Raw genomic sequence first — 6,659 nt, 5'->3', positions numbered from 1 at the left:
TCCTACTTATCCTATACTTTCTACAAACTTTCCTACTTATCCATACTTTTCTAACAAAACTTTCCTACTTATCCATACTTTTCCAACAAAACTTTCCTACTTATCCATACTTTCCAACAAAACTTTCCTACTTATCCATACTTTTCCAACAAAACTTTCTACTTATCCATACTTTTCCAACAAAACTTTCTTACTTATCCATACTTTTCTAACAAAACTTTCCTACTTATCCATACTTTTCTAACAAAACTTTCCTACTTATTCATACTTTTCCAACAAAACTTTCCTACATATCCATACTCTTCCACAAAACCTTTCCTGTGTAAAAAGCTGAATTCATGAGATTATCAATTTTAGGCTTCTGAAAAAAACAAACAAACCTTCACTCTGGTATCGATCTCAGGTATATCCTGCTCGTGACAAAAGTGAGTTTGTAAAGTTCTCTTTGAAATAAGTGGTAGAAGTAGTATAATTTTGTCCCTAACTTTTACCAAGTACTCGGTGAAATCACATTAGAGATTGTAAATCAAATCTATCGTTAGTTACTGAGAAACGAGCAGAAATAAAACACATGAAAATCTGTTGAAATAAACTCAAGCAAACAGAAATCTGGTAAACAGTGTGGTTTAAAGTAAACAGCAATAAGTTACGTAGCAATGAAACCTCTGACAACTGCATGTCATATGCAGCCAACTTACAATTAGCTGAAGTCAAACGTATTCAAACGCGGTCCTGAAAGTAAACTTTAGCTAGCCTTAAACAATATTTGTTTAACATCTAGATATTGCTTGCAAGATGGTAATATTTAAGTTCAGTCGTGATGATAATTTGTTTTGTGAAGTTTCATATAACCATCAACGCCATAACCACTTTTAGTCTGTATATTTTGTCTTCACATAGTTAATTTCTATTTATTAAATTTATTCCTTTATATATTTCACTGAACTTATTCCATGCTCTAAAATCAAAGATAAATAATTTTGAATACCTTCTTGATTTGTTTGTTTGCTTGCTTGCTTAACATTTTTGAGCCTATCTACAGAAGGGCTATTTGTGCTTAGCCATCCTAATTTTGAATTGATAGATTAACAGGAAGCCACCCATCGTCCATTCTTGGATTACTCTTGTCTGACCAAATAGAGGGATTTGCATGTCACTTTTATAACGCACCCACAGTCACCGAATTTTATAAATAATCAATTGAACTTTTATTAAAATGTATAAGTATCGCTGTTTACTATCATTCATTGTATAACTAATGTTTATTGAAAGATGTTGCGGTGGAGCTAAGTTATAAATTTAAGATGCTCTTTCACAATTTACGAATAAACAAATTTGATTGTTTGCTTGTTGTGAAGCACAAAGCTTCACAATGAACTATCTGTGCTTATCAAAACTCGATGTTTAGCGTTATAAGCCTTCAGACTTACCGCTGCGCCACTGTTGGGCGTGTCCTAGTGGTTGTCGTGCGGTATTGTGAATTCATGTTTCGTGGATCCAAATCGCGTTTCCACTTGAGGCCGGGAGTTTGTTATAAGAGTGACAATCAAATCTCACTATTCTTTGATAAAAAGTACTCCAAGAGTTGGCGGTGGGTGGTATTGACTAGCCACTTTTCCTCTAGTGTACCTGCTCAAAATTAGGGACGGCTAACACAAACATTCTTTATGTAGGTTTGCGTAAATATTACAAAGAAAGAAAGAAGCATATAAACAATCAAATATATGTATGTGTCTAAAATCATACGAAGTTCTTTTATTATACATTGAAGTGAGTTTTAAATGTTTTGATGCAAAGGATTTAAATTGCTCATTTTATCAACTCGTACTTAATCATTTCTAGACATAATAAATTTCTGGTCATTTACTTATAAATCGATCTTAGTTTTACAAAATCCAAATTTAATTAAAGAGATTACTAGGCATCTATTTTATGACATTTATAAAGAATAAAAAATACGATTTCTGAAAGAACACAGATTATCACACGAGTAAAGTATTATTGTACTATTTCAAGAGTTTACTTGCTGTATATTTAATTTTTAAAAAATACAATTTCTGAAAAAACACAAATTATCACACGAGTAAAGTATTATTGTACTATTCCAAGAGTTTACTTGCTGTATATTTAATTTTTACGAGTAAAGTATTATTGTACTATTTCAAGAGTTTACTTGCTGTATATTTAATTTTTACGAGTAAAGTATTATTGTACTATTCCAAGAGTTTACTTGCTGTATATTTAATTTTTACGAGTAAAGTATTATTGTACTATTCCAAGAGTTTACTTGCTGTATATTTAATTTTTACGAGTAAAGTATTATTGTACTATTCCAAGAGTTTACTTGCTGTATATTTAATTTTTACGAGTAAAGTATTATTGTACTATTCCAAGAGTTTACTTGCTGTATATTTAATTTTTACGAGTAAAGTATTATTGTACTATTCCAAGAGTTTACTTGCTGTATATTTAATTTTACGAGTAAAGTATTATTGTACTATTCCAAGAGTACTATTATATTTAATTTTTATTCAACAAGTTAAGAATACTCGATTTGGTTTGTTTGCCAAATTTCACACAAAGCTACTCGACGGCTATCTGCGTTAGCTGTCCCTAATTTAGCAGTGTAAGACTAGAGGGAAGGCAGCTAGTCAACACCACTCACCGTCACCTCTTTTACCAACAAATAGTGGGATTGATTGTAACTTTATAACGCCCCCAACAGCTGAAAGGGCAGGAATGTTCGATGATGGCGATTCAAACCGGTTTTTCTATTTTACGCTAGTTTGTCCTTTGTACACTAGGTGGTAGAAATTCAGGAAGTTACTGTTGTTACAAAGAAACATCTAATGTACGTATAAATAAAATATATTTCATAAGAATTTGCAAATACAAAATATAGAATTAACTAAATATTATTTTGCTTTATAAAGTTTCTATATCCACGTTGTTTATTATGATTACATTTCTGTTTTACACATCCCACAAATGAATATATATAGATATAATTACTTTTGTACGTCTATGATTTGAGTAAGACCTTTGTCCTAACAGTCGTCATCCCTTTGTTTATATACTACTTAAAACTGAGTGGAACGTTATTCCACGTGCATGAGGAACTCGTATCTTTTCCATTTTATCGAAGTTTAATGTTAACCCTGTCGTCTTTGTTATTTATTTTTAATGTTTTATTTTACTAAATATTGATGTAAATTAAGTAAAATGTATAGTGCACCCCAACTCCCCTCGCAATGTTTTCGACTTTTGCAGGAACCAATCTAAAAAAGATATTGATCTTCTGTGTGACCTTCACCTTCGACCTACAGATTTTGAATGTTACAAACAGAGAGAAGTGAAGAAGTACAAGAGATGGCTTCCTATACAATCTTTTACCTTATTTTCAGATTCTATATTTACGTTTCAAATATAGAAAAAATGTTGATCAAACTCTCAGGGTTATGATATAAGCATTAGCAACAAAAAATGAAATAAAACTTCTCCTTTTCTGAAGAACATAGAACAGATATTGTATTTTACAAACGATAATCTGTAGCTTTGTTTAGGATCAACTTGTGAATATTATATTGTCAATAATATTAGAACATTTAAAGAATGACGCTCATCTAACCGACCTAAGTCTCAACTAATACAGCATATAGTAAATATTATGTCATCATATAATTTACTAGAAAATTCCAAAAGTCTAGAGCTCATTGAAGTGATTTAATTTGTTTTCTTTAGAATATTGCAAAAAGCTACATAAAAGTTAGCTGTGAGTAGCCGTTCCTAATTCTCACTTATTGGTAGTCTAGTGAGAGAGAGAAAAAAAAGGAAGTTAGTCAACAGCGATCCTGTTGTCAACAGCAACAGGCTATTTTATTGTTGTTAAGCCTATTGATTACTGTTCTGTTGGTATTACTACTGTACGGCAGTGAAAACTACTTGTTGATTATTGTTAGTTTGGTATTACCGGTATACGACAGTTAAGAACTACTATGTAGCTACCAAGCCTGTTGATTACTACTATGTTTGATATTACTACTGCGCGGCAGTGAAGGACTACTTTATTGTTGCTAAGCCTGTTGATTACCTTTCTGTTTGGTATTTTAATGTACAGCAGTGAATTAATACTTTATTGTTGCTAAGCCTGTTGATTACTGCTATGTTTGATATTACTACTGTGCGGCAGTGAAGGAGTACTTTATTGTTGCTAAGCCTGTTGATTACTGTTATGTTTGGTATTACTACTGTAGGATAGTGAAGGGCTACTTTATTGTTGTTAATCCTGTTGATTACTTCTATGTTTGGTAGTTTAATGTACAGCAGTGAATTAATACTTTATTGTTGCTAAGCCTGTTGATTACTGCTATGTTTGATATTACTACTGTGCGGCAGTGAAGGACTACTTTATTCTTCCTAGGCTTATTGATTACTGCTATGTTTGGTATTACTACTGTGCGGCAGTGAAAGACTACTTTATTGTTGCTAAGCCTGTTGATTACTGTTATGTTCGATATTACTACTGTGCGGCAGTGAAGGAATACTTTATTGTTGCTAAGCCTGTCGATTACTGTAATGTTTGATATTACTAATGTAAGGTAGTGAAAGACTACTTTATTGTTGCTAAGCCTGTTGATTACTGTTATGTTTGGTATTACTACTGTAGAACAGTGAAGAATTACTTTATTGTTGCTAAGCCTGTTGGTTATCGTTCTATTATTTAGCAGTGAAGAGGAACTACTGGTTTTAATATCTTGAATATTAAATGAATTGTATTTACTAAATACTGATACCAATATAAACAAAACAGTCTATTATAGTATTGTGTATTTTACACTTTTAACTATGATCTCCTATGAGCAACTTACGTTTTTTTTTTTTCTAAAACTTCTCCGAAAAGGGAGAACGCAGACCTAAAGTTCTTTACACCAACGAATCACGAAGCATGAATTACTGGATTCAACCTCCAGGCACGTGAACTTTAGGCGATGCCCGTATATCTATTTTAACCAAAACTTAGAAGAAACATAAAAAACAATGTAAAACCTCGCACATATAACTTGAATAATACTTAAATAAACAAATCTGAGCAAACAAATGAGATAGAAATTTGGAAGAAAGCTTCCCTAGATCCTAAGAGATTTACGTGTCTAATTAACACCTACTCTATGTCATCCGATAGTATTAATACTGTCCTTGTTTAGAGAATGCACAAATCGTTGAGCCAGTACATATATTAAGCTTCCAGCGTAACGTTTAATATTTTATAGGCCGGCTTCTTTAAATTTTGATAAACGACACTTCTGTTCAGACATTTGCTACTTGAGATACATTTTCTTTTGTTTCTTATTCAGTTGAAACAAGATTAATGAAGCGGGATAACATAATGGATTTCTTTTCAGTGTAGATCTGCAGTTCTTTTTTAAATATCTAAATTCTCGAAGGTGAAAACGAATTTTTTGTCCTTGTGACTAAATACCTTCATACTGATTTTTTTCTTTTCTTCTAAACTTTTAATTGAAATGTTCTATTGACAGAAAAACTAATTCTATACATTTAGAAGTCCGGTATTTAATATACTGATGCAAAGAAATAGCCTTTTTTTTTCAAAATCTATGCAATTTATTAAAATTCACGAAAGTTCGATAACAAAAACTAAGTTTTTAAATACTATGCATGCTAATTTCCTATCTGTTGAGAACTCTTTTTTTTATGTCTTGGAATGACTAAAAATACTAATTTACGAAAAGGAAAATACACTGAATAGTCTAGACTGTACCGTTCCTTATCTTATGTTACTGTGAAGATTATAAGAGGCTCGGAAATGATATTTTTCCCAAAACAAACAATGTAAAAAAGATACTAACCTAATCTTCGATCTTAGCGTCCTCTAGCGGAACTAAATCTACTGTATCAATATCATTATTGTACTGTTTGGAGGTAATGGAGCTGTAATGCGTTTCGGAACATCACTGGTGTATTGGGGCGCAGCCCTAAGGAAGAACTCTGGATCTGGGGTCCAGCGCATCCGGTTTGAATCCGTGCTATACCACAAAATATTCCCCTCACTTTAAGTTGCGGGTGTGTTATAAAAGTGACAGTAAATCTCTCAGGGTGGATCTTCGATTTAACTTGTAAATTTAATGCCTTCATTAGAACTATAAAAAAAACCCTGCTTAACAGTAACACTAACTTCAATCTCCCAAACTATAAGATAGTAACAGTAACACTAACTTCAATCTCCCGAAACTATAAGATAGTTTATAAACCAAAAGACTTACACTCTAGAGGTGTAGCCTTACTGTAAGAAAAGAATCTTTCATTAATCACAGTGTACCTAATTATAATGAATATATATACTATGCAAGGTTAAAACCCCGTATTTACCTAAAATCACTTTACTCACAATCTACATGTCCCCCCCCCCCCAATCTAATTTTGATACCACTTTCCTTCACTCCAAACATATGTCATAATAAACACTTCCCGCCAGCTATTGCACTGTCACACCACTAACACTGCTGGTTGAACAATCACAAACTTTACTCATACTCACAACATGACAGTTATTAATGACAACTCTACAACCCACAATCAACACACAACATGACAGTTATTAATGACAACTCTACAACCCACAATCAACGCACAACATGACA

This window comes from Limulus polyphemus, unplaced genomic scaffold (assembly GCF_000517525.1).
Source record: "Limulus polyphemus unplaced genomic scaffold, Limulus_polyphemus-2.1.2 Scaffold7093, whole genome shotgun sequence".
Lineage (NCBI taxonomy): Eukaryota > Metazoa > Arthropoda > Merostomata > Xiphosura > Limulidae > Limulus > Limulus polyphemus.
This window is presented reverse-complemented; position numbering follows the sequence as displayed.